This window comes from Styela clava, chromosome 11 (assembly GCF_964204865.1).
Source record: "Styela clava chromosome 11, kaStyClav1.hap1.2, whole genome shotgun sequence".
NCBI classification, from domain to species: domain Eukaryota; kingdom Metazoa; phylum Chordata; class Ascidiacea; order Stolidobranchia; family Styelidae; genus Styela; species Styela clava.
Window position 1 is genome coordinate 15077030 of NC_135260.1, and position 17245 is coordinate 15094274.

At 34.0% G+C, this 17245-nt stretch overlaps 1 long non-coding RNA gene across 1 annotated transcript in view; it reads right to left on the bottom strand.

The window, feature by feature from the left end:
• Positions 1-287: 287 nt before the first annotated feature.
• LOC144429568 (uncharacterized) overlaps positions 288-17245 on the bottom strand; it is a 54226-nt gene continuing 37268 nt past the window's right edge. Inside the window, exon 4 of the long non-coding RNA XR_013478864.1 lies at positions 288-717. This is a non-coding gene — a long non-coding RNA (uncharacterized LOC144429568). The remainder of the gene's footprint in view (positions 718-17245) is intronic.

The window sequence follows — 17245 nt, forward strand, 5'->3', positions numbered from 1 at the left end:
CTAAAAATACTATAGAAAATAATGATTATAACAAATAAGATAGCCAAACATGGAAGCAGCATATTTAAAAAAAAAGCTTATTAAAAAATGTACAATATCAGTGAAAAACAATAATATAAATAATAAATCAGTAATATACGATAACAGTAATTAAAATATAAGTATAACGTAAAACGAAAGAATTATTTTAATTTTTTCATACCAGGACATCAAATAAACGATTGCATTACAGGGTGTTAAAATACAAATAACAATTGTATTTAGTTTTCTGAGCTATTATTCAATTCATTAATGAATATATAATCAAGAATTTGTTTGCAATTATTCAAATTACATAAATAGTTTTTCACGGGTCGAGCCATGTTGAACTTCCGCTTATAATCCTTCTACAGTGTGTATGGCATTTTGGTATAGTTTTAAACAACAGTCTTATTTGATATAAATACATTCGTGTGTACTGCCCAGTGCATTTGTTTGCGACCACATATTGGTAAACAGTGCACATGCATACGATCTCAAAGTACGTATGACAATGGGACACAGTTTCAAACCAACAGTCAATTTTTCTATATCAAAGTCTTGTGTGTGGACTCAACGCATTTGGTGGCTAGCACATCTTAGTTATCTTCAATAAAACTCTTCTTCCTATTTGAATAATTGAGTTTCATTTTCTTTTGAAAAACAGAAAGATTCTTCAAGTTTCATAATTGAGTAATCCTGTAAAAATATATATACATTTAGTTATTATGCCTTTTTATAGTAGAGGAAGTAAATTATAAGAAACTTATTACGTATGATGAGGCTCTACAAGGCGCCTATAACGTGTTGGGCGGTGACGCTGCGCGTCATCAACTCCCTCAGACTTATAACCTTCTAGTTTCACAATATTAACAACTCCACCACTTTGAATATGATTGTAGTCCATTACTGGCAATGAAATATCCAATCTACATGAACAATGTACGAGAGACGAATAATATGTGATGAAATACGACAAATAGTGTGGTGATAGAAATGATTATTGTAGAGGTCGAAACGCATATTGTAGATGTATAGGGTTGCTAAAGTTTACGTCCAACATTAGTATGTCGACAACATACTTAATTTCAAAAGATGCAAACAATAGCAACATTAATAATTTAATAAGCAACATTAATTAAAAATAAATAAATGTTTACTCACTCTATCTAACTGATACATCGAGTTGCCAGCGCAGAATTTTATGCCATTATAACGTCGTATTTTGTATTTTACAAATCTAAAAATTCCCGTTTGATATATTTCCTCATAATTTCCATGTAATGTTAAAAATGTCAATATAAAAAATGAGCTGCAAAAATAGCCAAATTAGTTGGGCTGATAAATGGCTAAAATCAGGTCATAATCCTATTCCCGTTTCTATTCGCGCGGTTGGGAAACAGCATTGCTCATACTTAACGAGGCTAATACCGTGAAAAGCAAAAAATAATTTTCATATCAGTATTTCGAGCTACTTTTTAAAAACATTCTGGAATTGATCAAAAAGTTACTTATCGTGGAAATATCAGTCTACATTTAGCCGATATCAATACGAATACCGATACCAAATATTATCACCGATGCCCGATACCTTTTACCGAAAGCCTTTTAATTTAGTTTTGACCAGCACTGACTGTATAACGACATTGATGTTTGTTTTAAGCAGAAGGTAGAACACTCATTTAACCACTCCAACCCGAAATTGAAATTAATGAAAAGCCAATATACCTCAATTAATAATGAAATAAAACAAGTAAACAATACACGATAGTAATATGAACATTCGTTAAAAAATTAATATTCAAGCCAGACGATATTATTGCAAAATGAACCTAGCAATTTTTAGCTGCCCTCAGTTAATATTTGGACGTGTTTCAACTTAAAATTATTCTAATTTGAATCGAGCAATAAAATTGGAACCAAGTTGAAGTAATAAAAACGAGACTATCAGAAGACGACCCGTAAGTTACAATTACATTATATTTTCATGGCATCGTGATTCCAGGACAAGTTCATAGATGACCTCTTATTAGGGGGAAAAGGAGAACAAACGATAAGCAAGAGACTCAAGTAGAAAATGCGTGTAAACATTCACAATAAATGATCTTTTTAAAACCAAGAGAAAAAAAAACTGTAAAATCAAAAACGATCTTGACAACAACAAAAAATGAATAAGTCTGAAACGCAAGGAGCTACAGAAAAAAATGTGGAATGGACAGACATTTTTATTCTTTACATGTATTCCATATTTTCCTCTGCATGAAAGCAAGTAGAATCCGCATTTTTATTTTTTCAAATGCTCAAAGTAGTATAATTTTGTCACAATTACAACCAACAAGGCTCATTTACGCAACGAGCGTATTATTATTTATTTTTTGGCGCTTCAAATTTCATTAATGTGATACGAAATGAATAAAAGCAAAGCATTTCCGTCGGCGAAATTTAAAATTATCCAACGCCAAAACTTTGTCTTTCCAAACACAGTTTAGCGCCCGAGCACATTCTTTCTCATAATCATTATTTTATCTCGGCTTTAAATTATGAATTAGTTTCCTTTTGTGTATATTGTTCAGTGCACGCACAAGTTTAACCAGTGCTAGGCATTTGTAGCAGAGGCATTATCCAGCATATTGGGTGAATATAAGCGCCTTCAGTTAACAGTTAGTTGGACGTGTTTTAACCTAAAATTAATCTAACACTATCCAACATTGAAATTAGAAACAAGTTAAAGTAATGAAAACGCGGCTATTTGAAGAACTGTATGGTAATACGACATTATAGTGGCATGCCCTTGGTATATCCAAACAAGTGTTTAAATGTCCACTTATTAGCAGAGGATCAGCTAAAATAGAAGAACAAACGATTAAGCGAGGGCTTAATTAATATGACTCGGCATGTGTGCAGTCTAAATTGGATATTTTCTGGCCTGCCAGCCTGTTTGGAACTGTTTTCTATGCGCTCAAAAATATGAATATCCAGTGTAAGCGTCAAATATGCAACATTGCAGCCTCCACCAGATTTAGCAACCAATCACAAGAAATCACATTTCTTTGCTACATTAGATACCCGACAGACGGACTGCACCTTTTGAAAAGGAGTCAAAAACCGTTGTCAACCGTTGGAATATCAAGCGCACAAACCCAGGATAAACAGATCGAGTAATAATCAAACACAACAATTTGATAACAATCATAAACTATATGAATGTATGTATTATTATTCCTTTATTATAATTTGTACACCCCAGCTGTTTGATTTACAATTTTTACCACCAAAACTATGTCGTGTCTGACATTAAAACTTAACGGTTCTAATGAATTTACTAATGGAGACAAAATCCGAAAAACTTTCGCTTTCAATTAATATGTTTTCAGTCAAATATTTGCACCAATAAATTGGTCTTTTTTATGAATCTGTTGTTGTGCATGGCTTTCAAACATCTGATCAAGCTTTTTGTTATGGCGGAGATATAGTGTGGGGAATCTTGTATAAATAAAACATGGTATTAGGAACAAGAATTATGCAGTTCATTTTCATCTCTTCACCACGTAGCTTAAGATTTTTGCAAAATACCATTGTGTAATAAAGCATTGTTCTGCAAAAGTACTCGCAAGCTCTAATGAAAAACAAACTGATCAGTATCAATACGACAAAATCAGAAAATTCTAGAAAAATAAAGAAAAGTCCTCATGTTGCGTGTTTTTAAATCTACCAATTTATTACGCGTTATCAGAGAATTAGAAGTGACCATTTCATTTCTTTCTTAAATTCGTGAAAACGTTCAGCGCTTTTTTGTTGATACGTTTGCTTGCATTTCTCCAATATTTAGCTTAACATTATTACTTTCCATCTTTACCGATTTACTTAAGTAAGAACAATAAACATCATTGGGCATTTTCCAATGTATTTTTGTACGGCTAAGACATCCATGCGACAATGACTTAGAAATGAATTATTATTTATCAGAATTTTTTTCTATTTAAATAAAAATTCAAATTCACCAAACACAAATCTGAGTCGGGCATTTAAGTTACGACAGATTTAAATTCAATTCAATGGAAGAATTAATTTCAGAAAAAAAAAACACATCCCTGAATAAGATTTTAAATTTTTGAATCATTCCTAACCCAAACCCAAGCTGAACAACTACTAATTTGTTATGCCGGGAAAGCACTTAGGTGCTCATAAAAATGTGACCCTAATATGTTTGTTGAGTAAGAGTTAATATCCTTTACGTATACGTCTCATCGTGCACTAAGTCAAAAGAGTAAATCAAAACAAAAGCAATAAGAAACTTTTGCGTCGTTTTCAAGCATGATATATGCTTGTCCGATTGTTTGTGGCCACGGTAGAACGTAATTTCTCTTTATCATATTTTCAATTCTCCGAGTTTTAGGTCTGTAAGTATTTCAAAGTTAGAAATATACAGAGGAATATGTTATTACTTGAAAGAAAGTAATTTGAGCTAGCGAGCGATCGTTTTCAGCGCGTATAAAAGCTAGTAATCATTACCCGCACAATAATAAACAAACATTAAATGCGCTCGCTCGAAATTACTCGCGAAAACATGCGCCCTTTGTTAATTGAATATTCACTTTGCTTCAAAAGCAAGGTTTGGGCTTGCCAGAACGGTGACGTAATTTTTTCTTCCGTGAGAGACTTTGTTGTCGAGTCGATTTCGCTTGTATTTATCAGAGCGGTACCAAAACAAAACTTTCAAAAAATAAATAAATGAAAAATTTCTCTCATTTTCAACGCGACACGACTGAGCGAAAGGCACACGCGTATCGGGAAGCGTCTGGCACAAAGCGCCCTAATCAAGTTTTCCGATGAGATTTGGATCAAATGGAGGGCGGGTAGATTGAGTTAAGTTAATGACAGATTTAAATTAAATCCAATGGAAGCATCAAGTTCAAAAAAAAAACACCCGAATGCAGATTTCAAATTTTCAAATCATTTCTAACCCGAACCATATAACCCAAGCTGAACAACTATTAATTTGTTATTTTAAAGCGAGCGGGGGTGTTTTCCGAAATCTCATTTTTCCAAAGAAACATTTTCAACTGTGGTAATGAAGTCAGAAACCTGGATTCTTTCATTTACGAACTCGTTTGTAACAATGATACAAGTGCTATCAAAAAAAAATTGCCATTCAATTAGTAAACGGGTTGAGTTGAGATTGTGGCTGACGAAAATGTCACCAAAAATTAAAGAAAAAAATACTCTCTGGAACAGTGATTTTTCAATTTTTTTTGTACCGCGGAACACTTTTTTCAATTTAAAATTGTGGCGGAACTCCAAACGAGATTTTTGAAAATAAACTATATTATGCAATTAACTGACGTCGATCATTTCGGCATGAAAATAAAATACCGAAATCAATAATATAGCTTGTCAACTTTAGCTGGGAAAGACGTGACACATTCCGATTCAGAGCTACAAATAAATGTTTTTGCAAGTTTGCTCATGAATAATATGATTACGGTAGCTAGAAACAGAAATGGTATTTTATTGTGATATTTAGGTCTGTTTCGATGATTTTCAAATATTTTATTCTGTAATTGTGGAGAGACAAACACGCAGCTCTTTCTCAACAGCTCTCAATCTCTCGCGTTTTTTTTTTATACGCAACAGGAGTTCAGAAAGAAGGTCGGAGGTCGATTTGGAAATTATTAGAAACAATGAAAATTGGCAGCAAAGCGATTTTTACTGTTTAATTTCGTCATTATCGCTACTTTTTTTGCCCCCTGAACGTTTTCATATTACCACCTTTGTTGTTTTTGTGCGCACGTATTAATTCTTGCCGATCGGCGGATATCGAAGTTTCAAATTTTTGTAGAATTATATGCGTTCACATCGGCGACAGATGTTAATGACATTGAGGAGCGCTTTTAAATTCCAATTTTATTCTAACTTTTATCTTTTGCGCTGGCTTGGATCTAACTCATCGCCGTTGGCAAATTAAACGTCCCAGTTTTAAGCGAATAATATTATCGCACACATTTATTGAGACGGTAATTGAGTTTCGTATGGTCCATACTGGTGTCAGTGTTATTTCCGGAATAAATCAATTAGATACTGTGATAAGATAAATCTGTGATTACGTGAATCCTGAATGTTGATTTAAAAGCTGAAATAAAGGCATTTCTACGTGGTCATTAGGCGAGATGACGATGAAGAGCACTTCTTTAACGATATCTTACATGCGCGACCTGATGCCAAAAAAATTGCTTGGTGCTGAATTGCCTGCCCAATTGCTTTTGTGCTGATTAGAATTAATCACCTCGAGTTTTAACGTTTTCTTTTCCAACAAAACAATACCGCGACCATTATCATAGGTAAAATCGTTACCGAGAAATTAACAATTTTATTTACGGAATTTGCTAATTCAACACTTCACTTGACCATTTTGATGATGCCACGCCCTAATTATTACAGCAAGAAAAGCTTCAAAATGCAACGAATGTAATCTACTCCGATGATGACTCCATCCATAGTCGAGTATAATGGTCACATTTTTGAAACATTATTTGGTCAAGAATAGAATGGATCACTGAAAAAAGGGAATAAGATAAAGTCCATTAAAAGGGAATATGGCCTGTCATTTCTTATCTGGTTACAAGTTTTTTATACCGACTTTCCAAAACTCTGACTCCCCGTTTTCAAATCGACGCTATTTATATTATTCAAATGACGTCATAATACCTCGAAAGAGCAATTTTTCGCGGAACACCTGGATGTCTCTCGCGGAACACTTTAGGTGAAACTAAATTTCGTTGACCTAAGACACTATCAAGTTATTTAAATCACAAAAAATGCTATTTAACAGAAATACAGAAAAGAGATTTGGTTAAAGACATAGTCTTTTAAACTATACCCTTATCAATCTTTGGAGTTGTAATTAACAGGGACACAGAGTAGCTAAGCTTATACTAGAAGTTTAAAAAAATAAAAATATTAATTTTTCGTTTAAATAAAATTATTAGCTGATTTGCTGCGTTACAGTATCGCCACTGGAAACGATATTTTATTTTGTGGCTTGCATGGCGTAGTTAACCAATGCCAAATCGTATAGAATTCACATTGATACACTCGGTTGGAATTACTTATTAGCCAGAAAAAAACGATAGTTGTCCGAATCATGATATTATACAGTATTTAGACTAGAGGATTTTCCAAAATAAATTCCATTTGACAGACAAACCAAAGCTGAGCTTATACTCAATATAATAAAATTAATACTTTGTCAGCAGGTTTCCCGAAAAAATTGCAGATATTATTTATTGATAGATATACAAGTAATTTACACGAGACGCGAGATATTCCAAACTTGAACGGCTTAAAATGTTTGTGTACCACAGGCATTGTGCGTTATATTTACCTAATATTGAGGTCCTCTAAATTAGCCACAGGGATTGTAGACATTCTACATTCATTATAAGAACATAACATATTAATACTCGAAATAAACTATGAAGAAATAGGGAATATATTTCTAGATTTGAAAACTTATGGACATGAGGGGCATGGGTTCTAGGAACACTACCAATGAAGGTATATACTGGTTATAAGGTATTTGCGGCTATAGTATATTATAGGAAATTTAATTTTAGGACACGAATTTTGGGAGAGGGGATTAACAACTACATTAATACCCTCTGGTGAAAACGGGTTCCAAGATTAATAAAAAAAATGGTATATGGTATGCAGAATGATAAGGACATGTTAGCTTTGGTACCTCCTGATAAACGATTTTAGAGTCGTAATATTTGCAATAATAAAGCGTCATACATATTACATACACGCATGAATATAAGATATGAATACTGGCACTTAATAACAGCGCATTAGGAATATTGCCAGCTTCGAACACTTATTAACCTACTTCGAACACTTGAATCAATATGAATCGTATGGTTACTTGGACTACCAAGGATTGTCAGCTTCGAACACTTATCAATATGAACCGTATGGTTACTTGGACTAACAAGAATTGCCAGATTCGAACACTTATCAGTATGAACCGTATGGTTACTTGGACTACCAAGGAATGCCAGCTTCGAACACCTATCAATATGAATCGTATGGTTACTTGGACTACCAAGGATTGTCAGCTTTGAACACTTATCCATATGAATTGTATGGTTACTGGTAGTACCGAGGATTGCCACCTTCAAACACATATCAACATGAAACGTATGGGTATTGGCTACTAGAACTACCAAGGGACGGGTGTGTAGGATTTACGGCTACATTTGTGCAATTGGCCTAATTAATATATTATCCTTATTGAAAATTTCAGTTTGGGACACAAATTACATGGTTAACCAGTACCGAAGTTAGTAATATTCACGGTTATATTAATGTACTTGATTAAACTCACTCCAATATTACCAGTATTGAAAATTTATTGCGATTCTGGATTGGAACATGAATGGCATGGTTATTAACTGTTTACTACCAGGTGGTATGAACCAGTGATTCCCAGAGTGGGCGGTTATAATTATATTATAACTTGATAATTTAGTGAACAGTTAATCGTTTAACGATCCCACAATTTAAATATAATTAGACGAATGGGAACACGCTGCACAGGGCAGGGTTCCAACAGCGCAGAAAATATTTAATTCAAATGGAGCTCCATGAAATGCAATGAAATGAGGAAATAAAATCCATATGTTATATTTGAGAAATGCATCGATACGTGATTTTTATAAAGATGTATCTTTTTAATGAAAATCTCTCATAATTTGACAAACCATGCAAAAAAGACAGAAGTCAGAAACCTGGATTCTTTCATTTACGAACTCGTTTGTAACAATGATACAAGTGCTATCAAAAAAAAAATTGCCATTCAACTAGTAAACGGGTTGAGTTGAGATTGTGGCTGACGAAAATGTCACCAAAAATTAAAGAAAAAAATACTCTCTGGAACAGTGATTTTTCAACCTTTTTTGTACCGCGGAACACTTTTTTCAATTTAAAATTGTGGCGGAACTCCAAACGAGATTTTTGAAAATAAACTATATTATGCAATTAACTGACGTCGATCATTTCGGCATGAAAATAAAATACCGAAATCAATAATATAGCTTGTCAACTTTAGCTGGGAAAGACGTGACACATTCCGATTCAGAGCTACAAATAAATGTTTTTGCAAGTTTGCTCATGAATACTATGATTACGGTAGCTAGAAACAGAAATGGTATTTTATTGTGATATTTAGGTCTGTTTCGATGATTTTCAAATATTTTATTCTGTAATTGTGGAGAGACAAACACGCAGCTCTTTCTCAACAGCTCTCAATCTCTCGCGTTTTTTTTTATACGCAACAGGAGTTCAGAAAGAAGGTCGGAGGTCGATTTGGAAATTATTAGAAACAATGAAAATTGGCAGCAAAGCGATTTTTACTGTTTAATTTCGTCATTATCGCTACTTTTTTTGCCCCCTGAACGTTTTGATATTACCACCTTCGTTGTTCTTGTGCGCACGTATCAATTCTTGCCGATCGGCGGATATCGAAGTTTCAAATTTTTGTAGAATTATATGCGTTCACATCGGCGACAGATGTTAATGACATTAAGGAGCGCTTTCAAATTCCAATTTTATTCTAACTTTTATCTTTTGCGCTGGCTTGGATCTAACTCATCGCCGTTGGCAAATTAAACGTCCCAGTTTTAAGCGAATAATATTATCGCACACATTTATTGAGACGGTAATTGAGTTTCTTATGGTCCATACTGGTGTCAGTGTTATTTCCGGAATAAATCAATTAGATACTGTGATAAGATAAATCTGTGATTACGTGAATCCTGAATGTTGATTTAAAAGCTGAAATAAAGGCATTTCTACGTGGTCATTAGGCGAGATGACGATGAAGAGCACTTCTTTAACGATATCTTACATGCGCGACCTGATGCCAAAAAAATTGCTTGGTGCTGAATTGCCTGCCCAATTGCTTTTGTGCTGATTAGAATTAATCACCTCGAGTTTTAACGTTTTCTTTTCCAACAAAACAATACCGCGACCATTATCATAGGTAAAATCGTTACCGAGAAATTCACAATTTTATTTACGGAATTTGCTAATTCAACACTTCACTTGACCATTTTGATGATGCCACGCCCTAATTGTTACAGCAAGAAAAGCTTCAAAATGCAACGAATGTAATCTACTCCGATGATGACTCCATCCATAGTCGAGTATAATGGTCACATTTTTGAAACATTATTTGGTCAAGAATGGAATGGATCACTAAAAAAGGGGAATAAGATAAAGTCCATTAAAAGGGAATATGGCCTGTCATTTCTTATCTGGTTACAAGTTTTTTATACCGACTTTCCAAAACTCTGACTCCCCGTTTTCAAATCGACGCTATTTATATTATTCAAATGACGTCATAATACCTCGAAAGAGCAATTTTTCGCGGAACACCTGGATGTCTCTCGCGGAACACTTTAGGTGAAACTAAATTTCGTTGACCTAAGACACTATCAAGTTATTTAAATCACAAAAAATGCTATTTAACAGAAATACAGAAAAGAGATTTGGTTAAAGACATAGTCTTTTAAACTATGTCCTTATCAATCTTTGGAGTTGTAATTAACAGGGACACAGAGTAGCTAAGCTTATACTAGAAGTTTAAAAAAATAAAAATATTAATTTTTCGTTTAAATAAAATTATTAGCTGATTTGCTGCGTTACAGTATCGCCACTGGAAACGATATTTTATTTTGTGGCTTGCATGGCGTAGTTAACCAATGCCAAATCGCATAGAATTCACATTGATACACTCGGTTGAAATTACTTATTAGCCAGAAAAAAACGATAGTTGTCCGAATCATGATATTATACAGTATTTAGACTAGAGGATTTTCCAAAATAAATTCCATTTGACAGACAAACCAAAGCTGAGCTTATACTCAATATAATAAAATTAATACTTTGTCAGCAGGTTTCCCGAAAAAATTGCAGATATTATTTATTGATAGATATACAAGTAATTTACACGAGACGCGAGATATTCCAAACTTGAACGGCTTAAAATGTTTGTGTACAACAGGCATTGTGCGTTATATTTACCTAATATTGAGGTCCTCTAAATAAGCCACAGGGATTGTATACATTCTACATTCATTATAAGAACATAACATATTAATACTCGAAATAAACTATGAAGAAGTAGGGAATATATTTCTAGATTTGAAAACTTATGGACATGAGGGGCATGGGTTCTAGGAACACTACCAATGAAGGTCTATACTGGTTATAAGGTATTTGCGGCTATAGTATATTATAGGAAATTTAATTTTGGGACACGAATTTTGGGAGAGGGGATTAACAACTACATTAATACCCTCTGGTGAAAACGGGTTCCAAGATTAATAAAAAAAATGGTATATGGTATGCAGAATGATAAGGACATGTTAGCTTTGGTACCTCCTGATAAACGATTTTAGAGTCGTAATATTTGCAATAATAAAGCGTCATACATATTACATACACGCATGAATATAAGATATGAATACTCGCACTTAATAACAGCGCATTAGGAATATTGCCAGCTTCGAACACTTATTAACCTACTTCGAACACTTGAATCAATATGAATCGTATGGTTACTTGGACTACCAAGGATTGTCAGCTTCGAACACTTATCAATATGAACCGTATGGTTACTTGGACTAACAAGAATTGCCAGATTCGAACACTTATCAGTATGAACCGTATGGTTACTTGGACTACCAAGGAATGCCAGCTTCGAACACCTATCAATATGAATCGTATGGTTACTTGGACTACCAAGGATTGTCAGCTTCGAACACATATCAATATGAATTGTATGGTTACTGGTAGTACCGAGGATTGCCAGCTTCGAACACATATCAACATGAAACGTATGGGTATTGGCTACTAGAACTACCAAGGGTCGGGTGTGTAGGATTTACGGCTACATTTGTGCAATTGGCCTAATTAATATATTATCCTTATTGAAAATTTCAGTTTGGGACACAAATTACATGGTTAACCAGTACCGAAGTTAGTAATATTCACGGTTATATTAATGTACTTGATTAAACTCACTCCAATATTACCAGTATTGAAAATTTATTGCGATTCTGGATTGGAACATGAATGGCATGGTTATTAACTGTTTACTACCAGGTGGTATAAACCAGTGATTCCCAGAGTGGGCGGTTATAATTATATTATAACTTGATAATTTAGTGAACAGTTAATCGTTTAACGATCCCACAATTTAAATATAATTAGACGAATGGGAACACGCTGCACAGGGCAGGGTTCCAACAGCGCAGAAAATATTTAATTCAAATGGAGCTCCATGAAATGCAATGAAATGAGGAAATAAAATCCATATGTTATATTTGAGAAATGCATCGATACGTGATTTTTATAAAGATGTATCTTTTTAATGAAAATCTCTCATAATTTGACAAACCATGCAAAAAAGACAGAAGTCAGAAACCTGGATTCTTTCATTTACGAACTCGTTTGTAACAATGATACAAGTGCTATCAAAAAAAAAATTGCCATTCAATTAGTAAACGGGTTGAGTTGAGATTGTGGCTGACGAAAATGTCACCAAAAATTAAAGAAAAAAATACTCTCTGGAACAGTGATTTTTCAACCTTTTTTGTACCGCGGAACACTTTTTTCAATTTAAAATTGTGGCGGAACTCCAAACGAGATTTTTGAAAATAAACTATATTATGCAATTAACTGACGTCGATCATTTCGGCATGAAAATAAAATACCGAAATCAATAATATAGCTTGTCAACTTTAGCTGGGAAAGACGTGACACATTCCGATTCAGAGCTACAAATAAATGTTTTTGCAAGTTTGCTCATGAATACTATGATTACGGTAGCTAGAAACAGAAATGGTATTTTAATATTTAGGTCTGTTTCGATGATTTTCAAATATTTTATTCTGTAATTGTGGAGAGACAAACACGCAGCTCTTTCTCAACAGCTCTCAATCTCTCGCGTTTTTTTTTATACGCAACAGGAGTTCAGAAAGAAGGTCGGAGGTCGATTTGGAAATTATTAGAAACAATGAAAATTGGCAGCAAAGCGATTTTTACTGTTTGATTTCGTCATTATCGCTACTTTTTTTGCTCCCTGAACGTTTTCATATTACCACCTTTGTTGTTCTTGTGCGCACGTATTAATTCTTGCCGATCGGCGGATATCGAAGTTTCAAATTTTTGTAGAATTATATGCGTTCACATCGGCGACAGATGTTAATGACATTAAGGAGCGCTTTTAAATTCCAATTTTATTCTAACTTTTATCTTTTGCGCTGGCTTGGATCTAACTCATCGCCGTTGGCAAATTAAACGTCCCAGTTTTAAGCGAATAATATTATCGCACACATTTATTGAGACGGTAATTGAGTTTCTTATGGTCCATACTGGTGTCAGTGTTATTTTCGGAATAAATCAATTAGATACTGTGATAAGATAAATCTGTGATTACGTGAATCCTGAATGTTGATTTAAAAGCTGAAATAAAGGCATTTCTACGTGGTCATTAGGCGAGATGACGATGAAGAGCACTTCTTTAACGATATCTTACATGCGCGACCTGATGCCAAAAAAATTGCTTGGTGCTGAATTGCCTGCCCAATTGTTTTTGTGCTGATTAGAATTAATCACCTCGAGTTTTAACGTTTTCTTTTCCAACAAAACAATACCGCGACCATTATCATAGGTAAAATCGTTACCGAGAAATTAACAATTTTATTTACGGAATTTGCTAATTCAACACTTCACTTGACCATTTTGATGATGCCACGCCCTAATTATTACAGCAAGAAAAGCTTCAAAATGCAACGAATGTAATCTACTCCGATGATGACTCCATCCATAGTCGAGTATAATGGTCACATTTTTGAAACATTATTTGGTCAAGAATAGAATGGATCACTAAAAAAAGGGAATAAGATAAAGTCCATTAAAAGGGAATATGGCCTGTCATTTCTTATCTGGTTACAAGTTTTTTATACCGACTTTCCAAAACTCTGACTCCCCGTTTTCAAATCGACGCTATTTATATTATTCAAATGACGTCATAATACCTCGAAAGAGCAATTTTTCGCGGAACACCTGGATGTCTCTCGCGGAACACTTTAGGTGAAACTAAATTTCGTTGACCTAAGACACTATCAAGTTATTTAAATCACAAAAAATGCTATTTAACAGAAATACAGAAAAGAGATTTGGTTAAAGACATAGTCTTTTAAACTATACCCTTATCAATCTTTGGAGTTGTAATTAACAGGGACACAGAGTAGCTAAGCTTATACTAGAAGTTTAAAAAAATAAAAATATTAATTTTTCGTTTAAATAAAATTATTAGCTGATTTGCTGCGTTACAGTATCGCCACTGGAAACGATATTTTATTTTGTGGCTTGCATGGCGTAGTTAACCAATGCCAAATCGTATAGAATTCACATTGATACACTCGGTTGGAATTACTTATTAGCCAGAAAAAAACGATAGTTGTCCGAATCATGATATTATACAGTATTTAGACTAGAGGATTTTCCAAAATAAATTCCATTTGACAGACAAACCAAAGCTGAGCTTATACTCAATATAATAAAATTAATACTTTGTCAGCAGGTTTCCCGAAAAAATTGCAGATATTATTTATTGATAGATATACAAGTAATTTACACGAGACGCGAGATATTCCAAACTTGAACGGCTTAAAATGTTTGTGTACCACAGGCATTGTGCGTTATATTTACCTAATATTGAGGTCCTCTAAATTAGCCACAGGGATTGTAGACATTCTACATTCATTATAAGAACATAACATATTAATACTCGAAATAAACTATGAAGAAATAGGGAATATATTTCTAGATTTGAAAACTTATGGACATGAGGGGCATGGGTTCTAGGAACACTACCAATGAAGGTATATACTGGTTATAAGGTATTTGCGGCTATAGTATATTATAGGAAATTTAATTTTAGGACACGAATTTTGGGAGAGGGGATTAACAACTACATTAATACCCTCTGGTGAAAACGGGTTCCAAGATTAATAAAAAAAATGGTATATGGTATGCAGAATGATAAGGACATGTTAGCTTTGGTACCTCCTGATAAACGATTTTAGAGTCGTAATATTTGCAATAATAAAGCGTCATACATATTACATACACGCATGAATATAAGATATGAATACTGGCACTTAATAACAGCGCATTAGGAATATTGCCAGCTTCGAACACTTATTAACCTACTTCGAACACTTGAATCAATATGAATCGTATGGTTACTTGGACTACCAAGGATTGTCAGCTTCGAACACTTATCAATATGAACCGTATGGTTACTTGGACTAACAAGAATTGCCAGATTCGAACACTTATCAGTATGAACCGTATGGTTACTTGGACTACCAAGGAATGCCAGCTTCGAACACCTATCAATATGAATCGTATGGTTACTTGGACTACCAAGGATTGTCAGCTTTGAACACTTATCCATATGAATTGTATGGTTACTGGTAGTACCGAGGATTGCCACCTTCAAACACATATCAACATGAAACGTATGGGTATTGGCTACTAGAACTACCAAGGGACGGGTGTGTAGGATTTACGGCTACATTTGTGCAATTGGCCTAATTAATATATTATCCTTATTGAAAATTTCAGTTTGGGACACAAATTACATGGTTAACCAGTACCGAAGTTAGTAATATTCACGGTTATATTAATGTACTTGATTAAACTCACTCCAATATTACCAGTATTGAAAATTTATTGCGATTCTGGATTGGAACATGAATGGCATGGTTATTAACTGTTTACTACCAGGTGGTATGAACCAGTGATTCCCAGAGTGGGCGGTTATAATTATATTATAACTTGATAATTTAGTGAACAGTTAATCGTTTAACGATCCCCCAATTTAAATATAATTAGACGAATGGGAACACGCTGCACAGGGCAGGGTTCCAACAGCGCAGAAAATATTTAATTCAAATGGAGCTCCATGAAATGCAATGAAATGAGGAAATAAAATCCATATGTTATATTTGAGAAATGCATCGATACGTGATTTTTATAAAGATGTATCTTTTTAATGAAAATCTCTCATAATTTGACAAACCATGCAAAAAAGACAGAAGTCAGAAACCTGGATTCTTTCATTTACGAACTCGTTTGTAACAATGATACAAGTGCTATCAAAAAAAAAATTGCCATTCAATTAGTAAACGGGTTGAGTTGAGATTGTGGCTGACGAAAATGTCACCAAAAATTAAAGAAAAAAATACTCTCTGGAACAGTGATTTTTCAACCTTTTTTGTACCGCGGAACACTTTTTTCAATTTAAAATTGTGGCGGAACTCCAAACGAGATTTTTGAAAATAAACTATATTATGCAATTAACTGACGTCGATCATTTCGGCATGAAAATAAAATACCGAAATCAATAATATAGCTTGTCAACTTTAGCTGGGAAAGACGTGACACATTCCGATTCAGAGCTACAAATAAATGTTTTTGCAAGTTTGCTCATGAATACTATGATTACGGTAGCTAGAAACAGAAATGGTATTTTATTGTGATATTTAGGTCTGTTTCGATGATTTTCAAATATTTTATTCTGTAATTGTGGAGAGACAAACACGCAGCTCTTTCTCAACAGCTCTCAATCTCTCGCGTTTTTTTTTATACGCAACAGGAGTTCAGAAAGAAGGTCGGAGGTCGATTTGGAAATTATTAGAAACAATGAAAATTGGCAGCAAAGCGATTTTTACTGTTTGATTTCGTCATTATCGCTACTTTTTTTGCTCCCTGAACGTTTTCATATTACCACCTTTGTTGTTCTTGTGCGCACGTATTAATTCTTGCCGATCGGCGGATATCGAAGTTTCAAATTTTTGTAGAATTATATGCGTTCACATCGGCGACAGATGTTAATGACATTAAGGAGCGCTTTTAAATTCCAATTTTATTCTAACTTTTATCTTTTGCGCTGGCTTGGATCTAACTCATCGCCGTTGGCAAATTAAACGTCCCAGTTTTAAGCGAATAATATTATCGCACACATTTATTGAGACGGTAATTGAGTTTCTTATGGTCCATACTGGTGTCAGTGTTATTTTCGGAATAAATCAATTAGATACTGTGATAAGATAAATCTGTGATTACGTGAATCCTGAATGTTGATTTAAAA